The 23,591-nt window shown below is 46.8% G+C and overlaps 1 protein-coding gene across 13 annotated transcripts in view; it reads right to left on the reverse strand.

Annotated features, from left to right (window-relative positions):
• Positions 1 to 21,541, reverse strand: part of LOC121590762 — a 142,062-nt gene extending 120,521 nt beyond the window's left edge. For 4 of the 13 annotated variants that reach the window (XM_041910724.1, XM_041910723.1, XM_041910711.1 and 1 more), the window contains exons 1-3: positions 21,428 to 21,541; positions 18,545 to 18,888; positions 783 to 1,969 (exon numbers count right to left, since the gene is read on the reverse strand). The gene's annotated coding sequence lies outside the window, so the exon portion shown is untranslated. Of the gene's footprint in view, positions 1 to 782; positions 1,970 to 4,538; positions 4,637 to 18,544; positions 18,889 to 18,979; positions 19,005 to 19,258; positions 19,282 to 19,524; positions 20,064 to 20,584; positions 20,708 to 21,125; positions 21,196 to 21,227; positions 21,386 to 21,427 lie in introns of those variants that run through there. The other 9 variants (XM_041910722.1, XM_041910720.1, XM_041910714.1 and 6 more) reach the window with 9 other exon arrangements.
• Between the last annotated feature and the right edge of the window lie 2,050 nt (positions 21,542 to 23,591).

A 23,591-nucleotide genomic window follows, 5' to 3' on the forward strand; every position in this document is an offset into this window, starting at 1 on the left:
TGCAGACATTCCCGTCCATCATCACCTGCACCACTATCAGCCTTCCTCGGCTGAAGTGAGCCATGATGCAACCTTCGGATTGTTCCAAAGAAGAAAGACACACACGCACGCTCCACACTTCGGATGATCATCGAATCAAAACGTGCCCAATAATAGAAGGTAAAAACCCTTCGGATGGTTAGCATCCGTCCCCCGGTGGCGGTGAAAACTCTGACCTCGATCCGTTTTTCGACCTTGGACTGTCCGGAAACGTGTGCTTCAGGAGTGTGCGATTTCTCATCAATAATTCAATTACACCTTCTTTTTACGATAATTTTTGTTTCGTGCTGCCGTCGCCCGTTGATCGACAAGGTTTGACAAGGTTTGGGCGTTTTGTCTTTTTCTTTTATTATCACGCCGACCACGTGCGTGTATGTGGCTATGAGTACGTAGCTTATGGGCCAGAAGTCCAAGAGAGGCGACCGTCTGCTCTATCGTGCTGCGCCATCAATCAAACAGTGTCGTAAACCCGTTCTCGCAAAAAAGGGGAATGTATTTTATGGAGCTTGATATCTTTCTGTCGGGAGATTATGATTGGTTTCGAGGAAATTGGAAACATTAGGCTTATTTAGAAATAGTTCCAGTTCCTGGTACGCCTAATTGGAGATACACAGTAATGCGTGACAGTAGGGCAGATTTTGTGTGACTTATTTTAAACACATTGCTACAATAAAAGTCCAGGCAACACCATTCCTGCCAAAGTGTAATTTCTTGTTCAATTATAAAGTAAACCCACAACTTACCTTCCAAACTGCAGCCTACAGCATCCAAACCGCTTACCGTTGGCTGCGTTAAAACCAAAATCCAAGTTCTACGCGACTGCCGTGGTACAAACTCACTGCGAACACTACACCTCGCTTTTCCCGTGCGCGTATTCAGTTTCACTTCACAAACCGGAGCAAACAGGGGACCAAATGGCAATAAAAAAAGGGCAGCAATACAAGTAACCCGCGCTACCAACTACCCCCTACGCACTGCAGCCGTGCAAACGTGATTGATACATAATCCAATAACTTTTCACCTTTTGCTCCAGCCCACTTCGCACGGACAACTTATTCGCACACCGCCACACGGCTTGAATTGGACGAAGATGCTCGAAAAAGCTTCACAAGAAATTGAAACAGCACCACACACGTCTCAATCTTCTGCCACTTTGAAGCGTTGCCGGTTACCAGTGTAAAATTGCGTATCACTCACACAAACACACACACGCACACATTTGATGGGTGTGTGTATTTCAGCAGGAGGGGGGCGAAAATTGCCACCCACTCCGGGAAGCACAACTAACACACAATGCGAGAAAATAAAATAAAATAAAAAACACACACGCGCGCACCAATCACAAACCGAGCAGAGGCGCCACCACGCACGACATTCACCTTCCGGGCAATGAATAAATCACTTTGCTCAATACAATTTTCCCTCCCTTTCCGCACACACATGCACGCACACAGCACATATACACATACACACACACACACGAGCGTACGATGTACACCTTCGGGGTGTGATTCGCCCGGTCGCGTTCGTCGTTTGTTTCACCGATTGCCCTCACACGGCTGGAGAAAACAAGTGTCGGAATGCTGGAAAACTAGCACCAAATTAACATTTTCTTGCGATACGCGACCCACTTCGGTCTCGCAAACGCACCGAGGAAATCAAGAGGAAATAAAATTTTCACTACCACTGTCTCCCTCCCGGCTGGCTAGTCGACTGGTTGGATTGCGTGGAAAAACAAACGTCAAGGACTTGTCGCTGGCCGTCTTTCTGATGTGTTTCACTACACTACGACGAATTGTTGAGCGGCCGTGGGTTTTGCTTTCACCCCGGGATTGCCTAGGCAGCTCGAAACGTTTGCCGAAGAAATGTGTATCTATATACACTCGCACAGTGCGCCTCCATCCACGTTCAGTTTGTAATCCTTTGCTTCCTGTTGGAGAGAAAAATAGAAATAGAACATTAAAACGGGCAGGACGACGATAGACAACGGACAGCAGGAAAAACTGCACGAATTGTTTGCTATCAACAATGGACACTTAAACTGCACTATCAAAACTTGTTCAACCAGCAGAGCAGCACAATTTATTCAGTGCCGAGCGGTGGGTTTTTCTTTCTGGTTGAATGTTTTCGGTTCGAGCTTCGGTTGGTGGGGGAAAAAAATCATCACAAGATCCGTTGCGGAAATTTTTCCACAGGGCGGTAGGTAGGAGCTTTTTTGTTTAACGTTGGCATTGTTTCAGCGAGGCTTTTGTGAATTTTGTGCAGAGTGCTTAAAAGGATGGTTAGTTTAGAATGATTTTTTTTTGTACTACATAGAGTACACTTACAGTGCAACCGCGGAAGTGTGAGACACTATTTTTCTAACGAAGGATTTTTTTCGTTCGTGATAAATTCTATTGCACGTGGAAAGCGCTTCTTGTATGAATTAAGATTAGAGCAAAAACTCGTTCAAGTACACACTTTAAACATACAATCACGCTTAGCTTAGACACAATCCGATAGAGACAATGGTGCCCCCGCCAGTGTGGTTTGACCTGTTGGCAAAAAGCGTTTCCTTTTCGCCCTCCTTTTCGCTCCACAAGCGGAATGAAACTTTTGAACCTAACAGACATCCGGGCATTTTTAAACAGTATTCACTTATTTCACGCTGCGCGTTCGTTAAATATACTGTTTTTGCTAAGCACACACACACAGACACATACACTCATGTCATTCATTCACTCGGGGACGTGACGACGCACGAAACAGCGCTAACCAACAAGCAGCATCCGCCGAAAGTCTTGAGAACTTTCTACATAAAACACACACGCTTCCGCTTCCGTCCTGGGCGCTTCCCATATTTCCTCGCTCCCTGCAAAAACAAGCTCCATGCCCCGCCCCATGCCACCACCCAATGCGATGGAAGACACGTAGATAAAATAAATTTTCTTGATTAACGAAACGGTCGCGCATCTTTCGTGCCGCTATCAACGACGCCCCGCAAAAGCAAACCGAGCAGCCGAGGTTTGCGCAAATGATGCAATGCATACGGCGGGTAGGATTAGAGGCCGCACCAGGCCAAGGCGCGTGCACGATTTGTGCGCCCGAACGTTTCCGCTAGCTATACGCTTTGGAAGTTTCAATTGAGCGAATCGTGCGGAATTGAAGGAAAACATCAAAGAACACCAAAGGATGGGACAACTTTGAACGGCTTTGAAAGGAGCTGGATGTGAGGGGAGTGGGGATGGAAAGCTCTCAGCGTATCCAGCCGGAACGCGTAACAACTCATTCGATGTGAGGATGCGTAGCACGTAAAATAAAGAATATTTTGACGGCTCAATTAATGCACGATCGATTCCAATTGCGACCGAAACAAGGCCTGCTCCTGTGCTCGGGTGGAATTGCTGAGGTCCGATGTAAATAAAAAAAAATAATTTTCACTTTATTTATGTTTGTTTTGTGTTGTGATCAAGCTTGAATCTGCTACGGGATTCGAATGGATGTTCATTTGGTGTTGTTCCACCCTAAAGGCATTGTTAGCCGTTTATCACTTTAGAAAACCTCGGTTGATTTCTACAAGTTTAAAACTTTAAAACACAAATTGGCTGTTGCTAACAATATAATCTGAAGCGGGATAACAAAAAAAAACCCATTATTAAAAAATTGGAATTGAAAATAATGGATAAATCTCACAAAAACAAAATCCCATTTTTCAGCGTGCCCATAATCCTGACTAAATGCTTATAATCCAAACATTATGCTTTTATCTAGAAACCTCTCCCTTAGAGCAAACTCTACAATGTACAAATACTTTCCTGCAGTGCAAAAATAGTTGCATTCGAAAACAACTCGGCAACAGGTAGACTACACTGCAAAGGCACACCTTGAACAACACTGCAACAAGACATGATGCACTGTACAAAGAAAAGCGTCGGATCATATGTACCTCCCACACGTACCAACCACGTATCCAGGTGGAAAGGCGGATCAGTCAGACCGCTGCAAGGATTCCCGGTTTCAATCTAAAAGCAATCGAGTGAGAAAATGAAAAATCACATCATACCATCACGAAGCCATCCGGCCGTCCGGCACAGTTCGGCGTTGACATGGTGCCCACAAAAGGGTGCCCGCCCGCACGGACGACAAACCGGTCGATATCGATTGGATTTGTTCGTGTTTTAGCCACTCCTGCCCACCGAAACTGCTCGCTGGATCGCGTGCCAATCAACTGGTCTAACGTTTCTAGCTTCCCTTACTCCCCAGGTGGATGGACGGCGCGGGGGAATTCCGGAAGTTCGAGGTAGTGAGGGTGAGAGGGGAAGGTACCGTGCATGCAAAACCCGGGACATCGTCGGTGTGCCTACCGCCTGTCGATCATCGTTCGGACGGGCCTGGCGTGCGTCGCGTGACGGACATATGCCAATTTTTCCACTGAATATCCCACTGTGGCCGGCTTGCTGGGCGTGACGCTAGTTATGTTTGGCCTGGGTTAGGCCTGTCACGAAACCGAAGCTACCTACGCTTTATCTGCCAAGTCCGTATCCGTTGCTCATCTTGTCTGAGTTTCGGGCGAAATGGAGCACTCTTTAACCTCGATTTCAATTCCGATAGAGGCGAACTGAACAGAAGAGAAAAAAAATGCAAATTGAAACGACAACATGAACGCTGAGAGCTAGGAATTTCTAAAACATTTCTCCCATTAATTTATAAATAGTACAAAGCAACATGGTTCCGCTTGCAACATACTGCTATCATCGCCATACTACAACAGGAGCTAATCTTCTTCAGAAATAGTTTCCCCAACAATTAGCCTCCCATCTCCAAATTGGCTTCATTCACAGGTACAAACCATCATTAATCGGACACTGAGACTCAGGCTGAGGCTGGTTGCACAAAAGTTGTTTCTTCCCCAATCGCTGCTCGAAATTAGTCAGCCAACCTGATTTCCCGGCAAACCTGGCTCATCGACATTAAGTGACTCTTCGCATGACTTACTAGTGCCCTCGAGTGTTGCCTGATGGATTGAGTTTCTAGAGCGTTTCCCTCACTCCGTGGTTGTGGCCTTTCCCTGCCATAGGCTCAGCCGTCTCCGTTCATTGAGCAACGTTCAATGCCTGCGTCATAATAGCAGACCCAGGCTTTCGTACGACCTGTGTCGACAAAACAATGCCCTCTCGGTCACTCTTACCCCTCTCGGTAGGAGCAGTTGATTGAATGACGACGTCACCCCGTACAGCCCTTACAGCGCTAAGAAACAGCAAACAAATGAGTCCCATTTCAAGCCCATTCCGGGACGAACGTGGGCAGCAGGGAAGCAAAAGAACAAGGTGCGTGCTCATCCACGAGAACTAGTACAACTTTTTGTGACGGGTTGCACTGTAGCAAGGGGGATGAGGAAGGAAATGAAAAGAAAAGAACATTCTCGCTTTCTTGCTTTGCTGAAACAAACGCACATCATCTTCACTGTACACGGGTAATGTTTCCTTGCCGGGAGAGCAAATCTCCGCTCGCAGGCACGTTTCTATATTGTTCGCTAACCTTTTCTTTATGAAACACCTCCAGCCTCCTACTCTATTGACTCATTGATCTGTTCTAGCCAACGTTTGGTCCGTGAAGCGTGCTGCTGCCGTTTGTTGTTGTTGTTGTTTGCCACACGCATCTCACACTGGAGCTATTTATCCGGTGTCAGATGATGATGATGTTTTGGTATGAAACGTGAGCGAATCATAAGCATCACATTTCTGCCTCAGCTTGACACTGCGCGTTGTGTCTGAGAGGTTTGATGGCTCTCGCTGGAGTTAGCACGCAATGTTTACGGATTCAGTCAGTCACAACCGTAGGGATGATGTCCAGCTTTATCGAGAAACTTTTTATCAATTCTTCCGACAATGATGTGGGTTGATTGTTAACTGAGAGAGTCAAACAGTAACAGGAACTATTTAAACGCCAGACAGTGTTCTGATCAGGGCATTCAGTCATTACTAGTAACAAGGGGTAGCAATTTAATTCAAATGAACGTCGCTTCCAGAACACTTCCGATTGTGAGGGTTGAGAAGGCAATTCTAAGAAACAATCAGCAATTCTATCCCTTTATTAATCACTCGAGCATTTACTCAAACTGGAAACATTAAAGACGCTGTTTGCGTGAATTTCCTGTCAAAGGGTTTTCTAAGTGCTGGACACAATTTAAGAGAGCTGTTTTTAAGTCCCAAAATCTTGCAAGTATGCTGTTGTTGAAAAAAGCCCACCGGTAAGATTCAAACTCGCAACAGCGCAAGCGGACAGTACAACAGCTTATCGCATTTTTTGCCCCTTAAAGCCACCCCGATAAGTGGTCTAACAAGCAGCCCTTAAATATCCCTTAAATTCGGAGCGCTACAAGTTCCGCTGCGCAAGAAGGGAAAAGCCTAAAGCGACCATCAATCATGCATAATCTAATTAAAAATTACAAACAAAAAGCCCTCGCAAACCTGATCCCTTTCCCCTCCTCGTGAAGATACCGCCTTGGCCAGAGTACATTTGCCGCGTTCGCAAAGGTTAATTTCTTGGGCCCCTGCTGACTTGCTTGGCCGTACACGCGCGCAATGTTGGAAAGGTGTGCCTCACTAGCGCATATCTCGAGCGTGCTTCTTAATGCCCCGTGCACCGATTATCGTCTTACTTCCGGTGTGCACACACACACACACGCACATAACCACTCTTCTCATATTTACCCGAAGGGCTCTACAGCGTTGATTATGAACGCTGCAGAAGAGAGAGAAAGAGAGAGAATAAAACACAACAACAACAGCTAGAAAACGTACAAGACACCCTCCCGGAAGTGCAATCAAGCGCAAACCATTAGGCTACGCAGCCTGCCAGCACCCCGGATCTCTCCGGACCCTTTATCCTTCCACCGTGCCGAGGGGTGTTTGTGTGCTGATCCACGCGCCCAGCAAAAAAGGGCCGGCCGAAGCCCCGTGTTTCGTAATGCGCGGCAAAACGCGTCGGCATTCATTTCCATCTCGGCACGCCGGCAGGTAAGCGCTGGGGATGGTATAAATGGACGGATAATTTGCAGCCAGGCTTCAAACGCATGGGTATCTCGCACGTACATTTTTGTTTTGCTGGCTCAGCTGCCCTTTCTCCTTCGAGCGAACTAATCGATATTCGTTGGCAGCAGACGGCAGCATTATTCAACCGAACCGATCAAACAGTCAACAGTGTTTGTGCAGCTTGGCGGGCTTTTTTTGCGCCAATGCAGCTGGCCATTGCCGGGCGTGAGTGGAACAAAAATCAGAAAGCTTATAACAGAAGGGATTTTTTTTAACCGGTTGGTATCTGCTTGTAGAAAGGCATCAAGTGTTATCAGGAAATGTAGAACGTCTAGGGTCTATTTCGTGCAATCGATTTATCATCAATCCTGAATGATAAGCTGCCCCTTCCCAGTGCTACAAAAAAAAAAATACATATATCATTTTATGATGCATTGCATGTTGTACGCCTCATTTCTTATCATGGAAACAACTAAACACTAACCAGTGGCAATGCATTGGCTGCATTGCTCGGGGCCGATAAACGCAATCGATACATGCACGCACTCGTGCATGCCTACTTCAGGGTGAAAGGCACTGCGACCCGCATCCCGCCGTGTTATCTCTGCTGAAGGAGGAGTGGAGAACGCATTTCGCTTCGGTCGTGCTGCTGTCTCCGTCATTAAACCGTGAACCCTCGTTGATTTATGTGGTTTCGAAACGTTCCGAACCCTCCAGACCGCTGATAGGACAGTGTTTCATGTTTTTTTTTTGTGGAAGCGGAAAGGTAGAATAACATTTGAAACATAAAGCGTATCAAAAACAGGAGGAAGCGAGCGCTCCTAATCAAGTAGCCGAGTGCAGGAGAGTCAGCGGGACCGTACAGACCCTCCGCAATCGGGATGCAATTGACTGGCTGCGCTGCTGAAGTGCATATCCCGCGGTAAACTGCACAGCTGACGCATCTCCGTGCGTGTATACAAACAAACAGTTCACTCCCGGCTGCCCGGGATATTCGTCGATGTTCGAATTCCATTCTACCCGCGCTTTGTTTCCCCCGTAGCTCGATCCAGCTCCGAAAGATACACCACGAACTGTAGGGAACAAAGCAAAAAGGGAGAAGAGAAGAGCACGGCGAATGGCATATCTTTCCCGTTTCCCAATTTTTCGAACGGTACAGCATTTTCTACCAATTCCTTCGTCCATTAGAACAGCTGCTCTTCGGTCAAAAGAGAGGAAGAGAAACAAAAACCCATGGAAGACAGAATTGGGAATAGCAACAGACGGTTGTGGCTAAACCAAGCGAGACACACACACACACAAACACATCACCCTTATCCTTTACAGAACGCTTTCTCGATAGCGACACGCGGTGCTATCCGATCCGGAACAGCTGCCCTGGTCCATAATTTGACCAGGGATCATCCTGCTGCGGGCGTCTAGATTATCCAAAGCGTCGTCGTCGTCGTCGCCGCTCGACGGCAAACGGTGGAAGCAAAAACTGCTGACTTAACTTCGACAAACGCCCTGTACACGGTTGCACGCTTCTCTATTCGCTCCTGCTTTCTGCCCCCGCTTTCTATGGGTGTGATAATGAGTTTACTGTCTCGTTTTAGAGGTTGTCCAATGGAGCCCTTTTTAGCCTCCGTCCGAGAAAAAGCTCGATCGATTTTGTTTGGGTGTTGAAAATTATCTGCTCATTCCTAGTACCGGCCAGAGAAAAAAACGTGCAATCCATGGGTGCGTTTCATCGGAAGCGAAGGGAAAAGTTTGTCCCGGCTGCAGCCGAACCCTTAACGAACTTCCGCTGCCCCGGCCAGTAAAAAAAGCGGGACGTACAGGAAGTGAAACAACAACCAGTGATGGCGAGAAAAAAAGGGCTAAACCTAAGCGAAAAGATCCTTTCCTCCCCAGATCGACAACAGCCAAAACCATTGCCAAAACCGCCGAACCAGGCACTGTAAAAGCTGTTGCAAATAAGAAGAGTGTTCCCGCTTCGTGTTCCCTTCCAGCCGCTGACTGACGGGGGGAACTTTAATTTTGTGACAAAAATTCCACTCGCACTGCTTTTGTAAGGCACGATTCGTTTGGAATATTTTCCGTTTTTTTTTTTGCTCGTTTCGTAACCGGTCTCAGGAACCTCCCGGCTCAGAACTGGGTGCTATCTGACCCAGAAAAGTGGCGCGCACACCAACAAAAAACGCGCTGTAAGCTCGGCAATATCAACGAAAAACGCACAAAAACTACATCCGAGTAGATGAAGAAGCTTGCAAGAACCTTAGACCGAACCTTCCCAGTGCACGTTCGCGCAGTAAGAAATTGAATTTTGAATTTTTAATTCTCCATACCTCGCTGTTGGGCGTGCCGGTACGTCACCACAGCACGGCCAAGAGAGAGCTTCATTTGACAAATGGTTCCCACACAACCGCGCGGTTAGGTGCCGGTAGGTTACCGGTGGCGAACTTTTGTCGCCCAACGCATTTGGAAAACTTTATCCTTTACCTTTCCTTGCTAGCGTTCAAGATTTTTTTTTTGTGTAACGTCCTTTACAACCCTAGCGAGCCTTGGTGAATGGCATTAATCGTGCAGCACACTTGAAACATTCGCTTCTACATCGAATACGCGCCTCAAATTTAATGCAACCATAAATGATAGATGGTGATGATGTGCGAGAAGTATCACACTCAACGAGCTGCCCCACGGGAAGTCTCAACCTCCGAGCGAACCTGAACTCCCTCTTCAGAGTCGGCAGTTCCGTAATACTTTGCACCATTGTCCCAAGTCTATGTCATCGCGGTTACCGGAAATCGAACACTTGAAACGTACACTTTTTGCGCTGACAGCTTAAGAAACACACACAAACAGACAGGAACTGCTCCTACAGAATTTGTAGCCATCAGAAAGACTCTTGCGAGCACCAAGTCAACCCAGATCAGAGGACGCAGCAGTTAGTAGTAGACAAAGCGTGCCTGGTTCATCGGCAACTCCGCATCGTCGGGGCCCGGATGACTAATGATGGAGTGCTACAGGCCTGGTGGTTTGCACAATGAACAGCTCAGCAATAATCTAACCGACGCTCGCCACCACTCACTCACTTACTTCCCCGCCTGTCGCTTGTTGTTATGATGTTTATGTTTGCAGAATGTTGCTTTACTGTTTTCCTTGCAACGCAACATCCAATATTGCACACTTGGCCTTGCGTTCCCTGAGGCAACGGACGCTTGTGGTGCCCTGTCAAGCTGCGTCATGCATTTGGGCTTGCTTGTCGACAGTGAGCAGAAGAAATTAAAGATGAATTTTGCCAAGATCCGGGTTTGGGCATTCTTCGGGCGAGATCCGGTTCGCTAGAGGGGGGAGAGAGCAAAAGGGACTAGCAGCATTGGACCCCATAATGGTTTTACTTCATCGTTCGCTCGCATATTATATCTCTCTCTATGTCTCGTTCCTTCCCGTTACATAGAACCGATAGGAGTCGGAAGTAGGTTGGAAGGTTCGAGTATTTTACCCCGTACCATCGGTGCAGGAGTACCGCAATCAAACGGGGGCAGCAGTTGGTGCGGTTGCAGATAAAACCGAACCCCCTCAGGAGTCAGATCGAAGGAAAGGGTGGGTAAAAATTGCACCACAGCATAGCGTTTGGTGCATTGTCTTGCACTTCTTGCAGTGAGAAGCGAGAACATGTGTTCGGTGCGGTTGCTGATTGAAAGCAAACAAAGCCTGCCTTTTGCTCAGAGAGTACACGATACACACAGCCACACACACACACACACACACACACACACACACACACACACACACACACACACACACACACACACACACACACACACACACACATATCAAGACAAAATTTTTATTTCGCCTTCAAGACCATCTGAACAAAGAGATCAAGATAAAGGGAGCGACATTCGATGGCGAAGAGCCTTCTAGCAGCACCAAGGGCCGATGGGTGGCAATACCTTTTCGAAGGTTGGTGGGGTTTGGTGTGCACTGCGAGTGACGGCAGGAAGGCTATTATTTGTATTCTCTGAACCGGCTGAACGAAATTCATTATCAACACAATCAAACAACACACACACACACATGGATGGACAAGGTCAACGTTATGGCCCAACGGAAAAGAGGCTGCTTATCTCTAGGTAACGTGAGAGCAATGGCATCATGTGTTGAGTGTGTATCGCGTGTTATCTTACTGCCAGCTCTCCTGTCACCGGGCGACAGCTAACGACACTATTAAAAAGCCTAATCAAAGCAAACGGCCGCACGGATGTAGGAGAGAAGGGAACCACAGGGAAGGGGAGTGTATCTTGTCCCTTAATTTTATATCGAATTCTACACGTTCCGCACACCGATCCGGCAGCACTTTCGGGCTCGATAAAGTGCGCAACACAGCCGACCTTTTAATAAACGACACACCTAAGCGAAGAAGAGCACCGGGTCGGGTGGGAGCATCCGGGTGGAAAGTAGAAATCTACGGAAAGTAGACACTTTGAGTAGCTCCACTAGCACACGAGAGCAAAACCAACCCTGGGAGTAGCGCCCGAGATTGCTTGATTTGGTTTTTATATCCCCTCCCGCCTGTAAATGGGTCAACCCTCATTAAACATGAAAGTGGTGGCTCGTGTGCAGCCTTGTCCTAGAAGAAAACTGACACTCCACCCAACCCACTAAGGATGGTGATGTAAAGTAGCAAGATTAATCGAAGAACAATCCACAGGAGCGTGTGAGGTTCCCCGTGGCACTTCAAAAACACCCCTGATAAGCTTCATTAAGCACCACCAGGGAGCAGCAGATCGATCAGTTAACATTGAGGCCGCCCGGTTTCTTGCACCTCAATAATCCGCGCTTGTCCCGACCGACACACACGTCCCCACAGCGTGCAACAATAATGATATCCCTTTTCAACGGCTCGTTGAGTAGACTCGTCAACCAGAGGGAGCACTAGCACACCCGGCCCAGACTCTATCGTTACCTTGCAGGAGGATCCGATACCGACCACAGCCCATCGGAGAAGATTGTTGTTTGGTCGTGTGCTCGACCCTTAAGTACTTCCACGCGTCCATTTCGCCAACCCTCCCACATTCCCGCTACATTGTTTTACTTCGGCGGTGTAGTGATTTTACATTAAAATAAAGTATTATTGCCAAGTCGTTTGTTCACAATCTCCCATACTTGCGGGGACACATAAAAGTCTGGGCAGAAACGAACAAAAAAAAACTGCGCTTCTCGTTAGTGAGGTTACGGGCACTAAACAAAAGAAGCATCCAACAAAAAAAAAAGCTTTGCAGTTTACGAACAAAGAAATAGGAGCGAACCCGGATCCGCACGGTTTGCGAATTCAACGGATCGTCGTTTGCACATAAAATGGTTTCGCTCGATTAAGAATCACGTTAATGGATTGCTTTCGAGAATAAAAATGATTAACTACCGCCAATAAACCTTCCGCTGCACGGGTGCCGAAAGCCCCCCCGAAAGGAGTCCCACTTTCACGTAGCTAAACCCGCAAGAAGCAGGAGCAGAGTGTGCACTTGAGCGATTGAAATACAAAACAAAGCAAAAAAAAAGCAAAGACCTCAAATGTAGAATCAACAATCGAATCCAGTTCAACCATCGTTTTTTAAAGGTTTTTACGATGCTTGCGAGCAGAAAGAAGAAACGTACGAACTGTCGTCACTGGAAGAGTTCCGAAGCACCCAGTAGCGCACCCGGGATCGGGTTCCAGCGGGGACGGTGGTCGGGCTCCATAGAAAACCAGGCACCAGGCAAATGAATGCTACAAATCGAAGCATAAACATAATTTATTTATGACAACTACAAATTGCTTATTCGCTTGCCCAAGGAGCGCAACTTAATCGACCGATCGGATCGGAGAAGGCAAACATTTCGCTACGGTCGTTGCACTGCTTAAACGGGGGAGTTGCCCCCACAGCTAAAAGACACAATGGCAATGTGAAGGATGTTTTGAAAAGGACCGAATATACACACCGAATATCCTTGCGCCCCTTGCCAGGCAACTGTCTGTCTGGATGGGTTGTTTTCAATAAGATGCGGCCATGTTACTCCCACAAAACCGCACACGCTTCACAAGGATACCGGTGGAGGTCACGTTTTCGTACATGCATAAATCCCGGTACGTTGCAAACATACCGACGAAGATGCTCGGACACTACGGCCATTCATTGCTTTTGTCGATCAAAAAAAAAAAAAAAAAAAGAAACGAACCCTCCAGGACATCGAATTCCGTTACCGTTGCCTTGAAAAGTGGGCTAAAACCTAACGTAACAAAACACCGAAAGTGCAGACAGTGGACAGTGGGATATGGATATGGTTTCACTTTCCAGTCACCACCAGACACACTGTGTGCCGGGTATCATCATCATCGTTCCGCGCTCTCCGTTTCCTTTCCGGTGCCGATTCGATCGAATCAGCATTTCAATAGTCACTGATTTTTGTGTTAGAAAGGACCTCTCCTATTGATGCAGGGTCAGAAGCTGGAGCACATAAAGTGCCGGATGACTCTACCGCCTGCTCTCTACACAAACACACACACACACGAGGTTTCAGGTTCGAATCTTGTTTTAATTTATTACCCTCGGAAGGTTTGTGATTTTGCCATAGATCACGGACCACTATCAGCAACCTGCCCCGGAGAAGAAGCACGTACCACACATACATGCCCCATTAGGTCCGGAGAGTCTTGTGCCTTTCTGGGGTGGGTGAGTCCGTACTCTCAGCTCACCATTCCGTGTGGGAGAGTACTCCCGGCCGTCCTTCTTCCTGCGCGCGTGTGTGTGTGGTGTCAGTTCGAGGCTCACAGCAAACATACACAGACACCGGTCCAGAACGGCCGGACGGACACGCCAGTGACTAATGGCATTCATGCATGAAGTGAGGTTAGTTCTTCGAAATGGGTGGTAAAAAAATGTACGGAATCCAAAATCGATTCACCACGGATCCAGACCACGGACCGAGGGAAAATAGGGGATGCCGAGGCAGTGTGGTCTTATAAATAACTTCTTTTTTTGCTGTTGTTGCTTCCAACAGCTTATTGGCTGACGTACTTAAATTAGTAAATGGAAAAATTGATGAATTGATGAAGAATGAATGGATTTAGAGAAAATTTGTTATCATTGCCAATTTCAAGGAAACAAAACAGTTCCAGTTCTATATTGACACAATTTCAACGGAAAAACAATGTATTTTACCGTCGTTGCCACTAGATTTTGGTTCTTGCTCAGCTATTCTTGTCTCATAAAGCACCAATTTTTGACAGCGTTCTCACCAATTTTGTTCTCTCAGGCATCCATTTTTGTATCTAAAGCATCATTTTTAGACCGTAATTTTACAGAAGAGTTTGTTTACAGAACACATTACATGAAACTCTGCGATTTTAAATGATTCAATTTTTCAGTTGTCATAAATCGGCTCAAATAACTGATAATTCTATTTATCTGCAAAAGCTACAGCTACCAGAGTCAAAAATTGTTAACTTTTGAACGAATATAGATGCGTTACAGGCAAACATTAATATCCACTGTCAAAACATTATTGCCTTAGAGCCAACATTTGTCGATAACGACTGTATAACACAATATATGACACATGCGCCATTAGTGATTCAAAGGAGTGATTAAATTCCCATCCTTTTCATCTTTTTTATCTAACAATATTGTTTCAACGGATTTCAACATAATCGAATACTCGAACCCCCCTGTAACTACAACGATAACATAAATGGGGGGCCATTTTACCCCATCTTCTCCATGGTCGTAGAACAGCACGCGAATGAATACAGTGAGCCTATCGTTTGCGCTTTAACTACGACCTGCCCTCGAGTCGATGAAGACGACTCAGCAGTACGTACGACGACGAAGTTGGAAACCAATTTCCGCTCGCATCGGCTGAACAATATATATATACAGCGGTATTTGTTGAGTGGGATGGGCGAGGGGTTGAATGGAAAGACGACAGTTCCAGTTGAATAGTAGGAGCCGCGACCACTATCTCCACCCTTCGACCGTTCGAATTCGTGTGCAACAATCTCAAACGATTTGTTTTCGTGTTTTTTTTTTCTATCGCTGTGGACAGCCGGCTAGAATGAAACGCCTTCGTCTACAGGGCGCTCCACACGCTGCTTACAATTGACTGTTATAGTTTCCTGCTCCAAAGAGAGCTTCCTTTCCAGGTCGCCGCGACTTTTCCCGCTCTCCGCTTTGGCAGCACCCGGCACTACACATCCTGTTGCTGTTCGCGTGCAGAGGCATCAACAGCAGGATCTATAAAAAGTCATGCTGCTTTATGAGCCGCATCAACTCACTCCGCGAGGCAGTGGGGCGGGCTCAACATTGGGTAAGATATGTGGCAGTAGCCCCCCACACAAAAACGTTACAAATTCGAGTGCCCCATCCGACCGGTAGAGGAGGAACCGAACGGAGTAGTTCCCGGTTCACGGTAGCTAGCAGGTGGGTTGGAATAGGATACGCGATGGCTAAGAATACTCCCGTCACGAACCTTACAAACCCCCCAAAAAAAAAACCCCAAACGCGCACAAATGGATAAAAATGGATCGTTACTGCAAGCTAATGGTGAATCAGCGCCCTCCGGCTGGAAGGCGCGCGGGTTGACAAGCTAACCGGTTGTGTCAAGAACCGTCCATCGTTTCTTCGTGCCACTGGCCTGGGCGCTTGAATCAAATCGTACCACTTAAACGAATGTGTCGTCACCCCCTAACCAAGGGAGCCAAGGAGCGCTTTCCATGTTTTATGTTCGCCAGGGATACAACTCCCCCAACTAAAGGTATTGTGAGGTAAGTTTCCCGACCGGGGGAGAGGTAGGTTTGTTGTTTCCTGCAACACACACACACACATACCCCATGCGATCCGAAACCTTCCTCCTTCCCCAATGAAAAGGGGAAATGGGCACCCCGTAAGAGCTTGCGTGTGTGTGTGTGTGTGTGTATGCGGTAAACCATTTTACGATGTTCCATTTTTTTCGAAAAGCACTCCGCTTCTATCAGGAGCACGAAAACATTGCTCCACATTTTTTATGAGTCAAAAGGGAACAAAACATTACAAAAAAACTCTATCACATGCCAACGCAAGCGGGAAATCGGTTCATTATTGTTTCCCCACAAACAAAAATGCGTCAATCACACTTCCCGCGGGCCGCCATTCAGGCTATCTTTAGCAGTGCGTCACAGTGTGCGCGTGTGCGCGTGTGTTTATGTTGATGTTTTGTGCTATTGTGCTATGTTTTGGGGGGCCTGCCGGTTTTTATCCTGCATATTGCATACGATGTTTACACAGTGTGCTGGCCCTTTATGCTGTTCTATGAACTATGTGTGTGTTGTGATTGGCTTCTCCTCGCCAGCCCGATCTAAACTAATGTTATCGTTCGCTGAATCAGTGATGGGGTGATTCAGGCGTGTTTTTTTTCACCCCCCAAACGCCCACCCGATTACACATCCCGTGAATCAACATTTTAGTACCGCATTGTTTTGCTTCTTTTTTTTTTGCTTGCTCAATACTAGTTGCTGACTCAACGGCAACAAACAAATGCAAATGAAGAGCTTTTTTTAAAGGCATACGTAAGGCTCTCCCCCTTATTCGTTATCACTACAAACTGTCGCTAATTTAAAGGCAAACTTGAGCAGCCTGATCATCCGATAAGGGACGCGCCAACCTTGCTTTGTACTGTAGAATCGCCCTACAAAAGGGCAAAAATTGCATTCACCAGTCGGTATTAGCAACATTGAATGCAGCTCAATATTCAGTTCCTGCTTTCATGCGCGAACACACACAAAATAATGCTCCGCCTCTGGCCCACTCAAAATAAATCTCAAGAAAAAATTGCGTTTGCACATGTGCTCGCATGCACCCCTATTGTTTGAATGATGAGCCGGAAGTGTGCCTCTTGCTCTGTGCACAAGGATGTTTACACGGTATGCTGCCCGGAAGCCATCCTCTTTTGCATCCATTTTGTAGCAGCAGCAGCAGCAGCAGAATGATTCAATTCCATCATTTCGCCGAACCGCCATTGAGCATACCGCTGCGAAGTGAATGCCAATGCGTGAGCTAGTGAACACAAAAACACTACCAGTGCCTGAGGCACACATTCTTTGCTTCCTTTATCAAGTGGCGAACGAAAGCACCTTCAGGAAGTTTGAACAACAAACCAGCAACAGCATCAGCAACTGCACAATGCAACTGCACAATGTAACTTCACGCTGCAGTACTGTGTACAGCGCACTCTGGGCAATACGGCTTGGGGAGATAAAAATAGCACTCGCTAGCGGAAGGGGAAGCGTGTTTTTCCCCACCTTAGACCCAGACTGCACGGTGAAGGAATGGGACGACGGCGATGAGTTTCCTTTTATGGGCGGAATGCGATGACGCTCCGGCGTTGCCAAGCTGGAACACGGAACCCTTACAAAGCGACCCACTCTCCATGAACGAATCACGACTTGCAAGTCAACAACTATGCTCCACAACAGCGCACACAGTAACGCACACACGCGCAGCAGTGAAGTTGAGTTTCGTGAGCATGAGAGAGAGACAGAGAGAGAGAAACAAAAAGGGTAAGTCTGTTTACAAAACACACCACCTTCAGCCAGTGGATGCATGCAAGCTTGCACCAGCGAACGTTCGCAAGAGATCACGAGGCATATGGGGCATATACCGCACTCGCAAGACAAACAAAATGGACAAACTAAACGAGCACATACACACACACACACACACACACACACACACACACACATAAAGGTGTATAAAAATGAACTTCCAGGGCAGGCCGTTGTGCTGCTCGAGCGTGGCCAACTCACACACCGACACTGAAAAAGGGCACACACCATTATGGCTTGCGTCCGCTACGCGCTGTCTGAAAGAGGGAGCCTCCTACTTCTCTCAAGCGATTTGCGAAATGAATCGTCTGGTGCTGCTTCACTCGCCACGGCTGTGTGCGTGTAACCGAACGAGTAGCGCAATGTAGAAAGAAGCAAGCAAACAAAAAACGTTAGCTATCACACCACGGTGTGCAGGGGCTTGAAATGGCGTTTGCTGACTCAGCGAAATCCGCTACCGAACGGCAAGTGTGAGCAGCGTCGGGGAGGCTACGGTAAGAGCAACCGTGTGGGCTGCGTGAGCAGCAGTGAGATGCCTTCTTCTCACTACACTAGCTGATCGTTCATCGTTCGCTGCGTGATCAACTCAACGTTGCCCTTTTTTCCGTTGGATGCTGGGGAACCGATCGGGACCGGTTCGCACGCATACATTGAAGCAATACTAGAAACACACTGTGCAGAAGCGATCGATAGTGGTGTAGAAGCGCGCACGGTTGGCACTTGATGCAAGGGCGGCATGAACGAACGGGTTCCCGATCGCGCTGTCGCGTAGTGCGCACACACACTAAACAGCAGCGACAACTCTCTGCTTGTTTTTTGTGTCTCTTGCTCTACCCAAACACCATTAATTAACCCTTTCAATTCCACGGTCACCCTTGACTCATTCACTTACCTTGCTGTTTACGGGCGCTTAATTTGAAGCTACTCGCTTTGCACCGACAAGAACCTAGGCAAACGACGAAACGGCGCTTTATGAACTGTGCTCGATGAATAATAGGACTGTGTGTACTGGGAAGTCGTTTCTTTTTTTCATTCGTTTGTTTTTTTTTTAATGGATAAACATTCGTGTCGTCACTTTTATATAATTTAGCGCAAATACACTAGCTGGATTGATTATTTTGTTTGTTTCACTTAAGTTCACTTGTCACTTCACTCAATTCCTGTTTTGTGCGAAATGGTTGTTTTTTTACTTAGATTTTTTTCACTTTATTCACTTGCACAATTCAACACGCTGTACTGCACCAAGAAAAGGAGTTAGAAAAAATAAACAAAATTAACAATAGCTCAGGCTAAAAACAAACAGCTAGCACACTCAATTCCGACCAACCGCGTCTCAATCATCCACACTGCGTCATCAACTAGTGCAATGCAAAATAATGATTTGTTTTTGCCTGAACCCAGTGCACGCGAAAACGGAACACAACAAAACACTCTTCCGAAAGGCTCCACCACACAGTGCACGGGTGCATCCGTTGCAGCGCGTTGCAATTGCATCACTCGTGCGGGCCGCCAAAATAACAGCTCCAGTGAAGCGAAATGGTAACACGGAGAAGTTCGCTACACAAGCATACACACACACACACACACCCGCACACACTATTGATACCCGTGGTGACCCCCGGTAGAGTAGAACGGAGGAGGGGGCTGCTGACACGCGCCACTACTTTATGCACTGTAGGGCACCGTTTTCACACACCAAAAAAAAAAAACACAATAAACAAATGCAGCATCATCCCGTGTGCACGTAGTAAGCACGCAGTTTGTGCGATGTGCTTTAAATGCAGCTCACTAGCCTCGCAAACAACACATAACTCCTGCTGAACGATCGCAGCGATCGAGGCCGTGGTCGTGTAGTCGCGTTCGAATACGAACCGAGCATTGTGGAAGCAACAAACCAGTTTTCAATACTCCAGCGCGCAGTGCTTGCTTCGATTCGTTGGCAATAGAAGGTGGATGCTGAACGGTGATGGTGGTGGTGCTGCTGCTGCTGCTGTACGCACACACTTTGTGCGCTCGCGGGACAAGATCGAGCGCGCTTGTGGCTTTGGCGTGGAACTGGTTTTCTTACTGCCTTCGCTCGCCGGTGCAGGCTCCCCCGCGCAGCCGATTGCCACAAACTGCTCGAAATGATCTTGCCCAAAGAGTGCTCGAATGCGTCAAAACCTTCCAACACACTCGCACGCACACACACACACACATTAGCGGGTGAGTCAAGCGCTGTGTGAGGGACAGTATTTAACCTTTTGCTCTTATCGCAACCGAGCCAGAGAGTGCCGGCAAGCGAAGCGAAAGGAACAAGATAACAACTTGCAAGGGAACTGCGCACACACACACACAAGCACAAGCAAGCGCATAGCAACACACGGGCGCACTCTAATGCCGCGCGGCAGAAGCAAAAACACACACGCACACACCGCGCAGTGCACGTTCGGTCGTGTTCTTTCCTTTTTGACGGATGCGTTTTCTTTTGTTAAAACTCACACAAACACAGTCACACACACACACGGCATGCATCTTTTCATTACTCGCGCTATTCTAAACGCCGCTGGAACAAGATCACCGAAACCGTCGTTGTACCCGCCACGACTCGTATGCCCTTCCCGCACACACACACACACGCACGTATGTTTTGCTCTAGTTTTTTTTGTTTGTGTGTCTGTGTTTATTACCGTTCCCTTTTCAGCGCTACCTTCTTCTCGGTTTGTTACGTTCGTTTCGTTGCTTTCTTCTCCTTCAGTTCGCCGTTTGGTGTGCCCGCGCGCATATGTGTGTGTGTGTTTTCTTACATTTCGCCCGTTTTCTTACTGCCTCCTGCTTATCCGTAGCGAGAAGCGCTGTTGCATCGCAGCACCAAAGAGAGAGAAGAAAAGGCAGCAGCCGGTAAGAAAACGAGGCCTCTTTCTATATAAACAAAAAATATTCACACACTCACACACAAGCACACACATAGGCGAGGGGGCGGGAGACTAACCCGCGATACCACCCTCTAAGACGTTGGCGGCGCAATCTAATATTCGAGCATCTTCGAGGAGAAGAAAGAGGGAAACCATCCGATTTAGGCAGGCTTTTTCACTTACTCTGCAGGCAACGATTGGTTTTGGGTTTTTTTCTTCTTCTTCTGTTGTCTACCGCAACCAAAGCCTACCTAATAACGGGGTTAGGTCCGTGTGCCAACCGACTAACTTTTCTGCTGCATGTAACGGTGGTGGTAGGCTCACGTCAAAGGAAAACCGTTTGTTTTTTGTTTTTGTTTTCTTTCCATTCATATTACTTCTCCATTTTTCGATTGCCCTTAGGCTACTGTGGTTGGCACGAAAATGTAACAAAAAAAACACACACATACACTTGCACCACCATCACCTCAGCAGAGCCGGTGAACGAAAGCGTAACTTTTCTACCATTTACTAAAGTTACACTCGCATACACACGGCCACCCCTTTGGGGATGGCCTATACACACACACACACACTCACGTCCGAAAAGCTCCACCCGGCTGCTCGGAGTATCTGTGCCAAAAACACCTTCTCGCTTTACCCCTTTCCCGGACACCACCCTGCACCACTGTCATAGCGCACCTTCAACACACGCGGCAAGGACACACGAAAGGACACACTTTCATACACACTCCCGGCTGCTGGCTGTGCTCGAGTGTGATTTACGTTACACGTTTAGCATTTTATGGTTGACGGGTTTTCCCTGCGCTTTTCTGGCTGTGGCGTGCGCTTTCCGACCTCAGCGCACCTTTTCTGCAACGGTGAAAAGCTCCTGTGCTTACCCGCAATTGCGCCCTTAAACACGCTAGTGCGTGCGCTTGGTGCGAGAAATACGCGTACACGAAATACGTAAAATACGCGGCGCGCGCTGCGATAACACGTCCGTGCATGATGCTTTCGGAATGGAAATTGAGCTGCAACATTCCAGCCCGCGAGCAGGCCTGCGTGCGAGAGCGAGCGAACACGGGGCAGAGCACGCCGGTGAGGGTGAGCGAGACGACACGCTGCACGGTTCAGCTTCGGTGTGATTCGGGAAGGGCTCGGCTAGCGATAGCACACTGAGTGTGTGCATTGGACATAGGGATATTAGCCAATTTGTGATTCATTTTCTAAAACCAAATTCTTTAGGAGATTTTTTTTGCACTCGAAGAAAAATACATTTCAATTTCTTTAAAGCCAATTCGAATGCAAAAAATCTGATAATTACAAAACGGTTTAGTTCATGCCAATTTTGCTTTCTATCAATTTTGTTCCTCAATGTAACCCATAGTCCAGACTTCGGAGAATTTCGCCGGTTCTCGAAAACGCTTCGCGTGTACTTTGGATTCCCAGTCGACAAAAATATCTGCCCTTTTGAGCAAGTTTTAGGCTTTTAAATGTCTTTCTTTTTCGTTCGCGCAGTCATAAACGGCAGGAACAGTAATGTACACATTTTGTTTACATGTGCTGAACACTCGAATAATTAAAAAATAAAAATGTTGTTTTTTACTTTTACTTTTCGTTGTTTCTATGTACATGTTTCTGTTTGTAATACAAGTTATATAATAATAAAAAACAATAGTTTTTAATAGCTTTTCGCTAGCTGTCAAGTTTATGTACTTGCTATTACACAGCTACTTCAAGCCTTCTTGTCTTTTGTCCTACGAACACGGTTTCCACAGTTAAGGTTTTTATTCAATTTGATTCTATCGTTAATTGGAAAGTTAGTTAGAGCACTCGTTATAGCCCACCGTTTCACTACACTATTCTCCGTACGGAATCTAACTGCGAGCTCATGCGAAAGCAGTACTTCTAAAAAGCAATTACACTGCGTTTGTGTATGAAATTGAGAGCATTTCAAGTATTTTCATGGTATTTTCTTTCATTACATCACCACCTCCCACCGGACGTACAGCTGTATTTTTGCGACGTGTTAAACAAAATTACATCTTAGCGATTCACGCTGCATTCTAGCACGAGACTAGCAAACCAAATGAATTCCACGTTCGGAACTGCATTAGCTATGAGTCTTTGGAGCGTAGCATCGTCCACATGAACAGAGAGAGAGAAAAAAACAAAAGCCTCACAAATGAGATTTTGCAGTACCAATCGTATGACAAACCGGTGCTGATTTCATTCCACTCGCCCGTCATACACAAAGCGACCGACCGTAGCTCTCCCGAAGGGAAATAATTTGAACGGTCGAAAAAAAAATGGACTTACACAATTCCACGAATTCAGGGGCAGCTACAGCATTCGTCAACGTTCATCCCTTAATCCGCCACGTCCACCAGCGAATGGGGAGAGAAAGCGTCCAATTAATTAAAATTGGTCATCGATATTATCTCTATCGAGTACTTCCTCGCCAGATCGATGGAACCAGCGCACCTCGGAAGTGGGACGCCATGGTTGAGTACAGGAGGAAAATACAGCACTACAAGCAAGAGGGCACCACAGACACCAGCAATAAAAGTGGACCAAACCAGCAAGGATAACTGAAGTAATTAAAGGGCAAAATAAACCCAAAAAACAAGACTGGTTCGCTTTCAGGTCATACCATTCAGCACAACATATTGCATGTTTTGGACACATTGGAAACATTCCTATGTCAACATGCGACGGGTGTATTTGTATGTTCGATCGGTCATCAAAGATAATACATGAACAACTATTAATAAAAAAAATTGTAGCCCACTGAAAGTGTATAAAGATTCTGTTTTTTCATTAATTAACATTTACTATATATATTGTATGATCATAGTTATTTAAAACCATTAAAACTGGATAAAAAAGAGCATTTCAAAAATGATTTCGTAGCAACTTGGAGACGCTTTTTTATTTTTAGTTCGCTCTAAATGAAAACAGACCCTTTCCGATGTAACCATGTCAACCGTAGCACCTAACGATCCAGCAATTCTTCTCTAATTGATCCTACCCCACTGCTAGAGGCGATACGTGTATCTCACA

The sequence above is a fragment of the Anopheles merus genome, chromosome 2R (genome assembly GCF_017562075.2).
Source record: "Anopheles merus strain MAF chromosome 2R, AmerM5.1, whole genome shotgun sequence".
NCBI classification, from domain to species: Eukaryota; Metazoa; Arthropoda; class Insecta; order Diptera; family Culicidae; genus Anopheles; species Anopheles merus.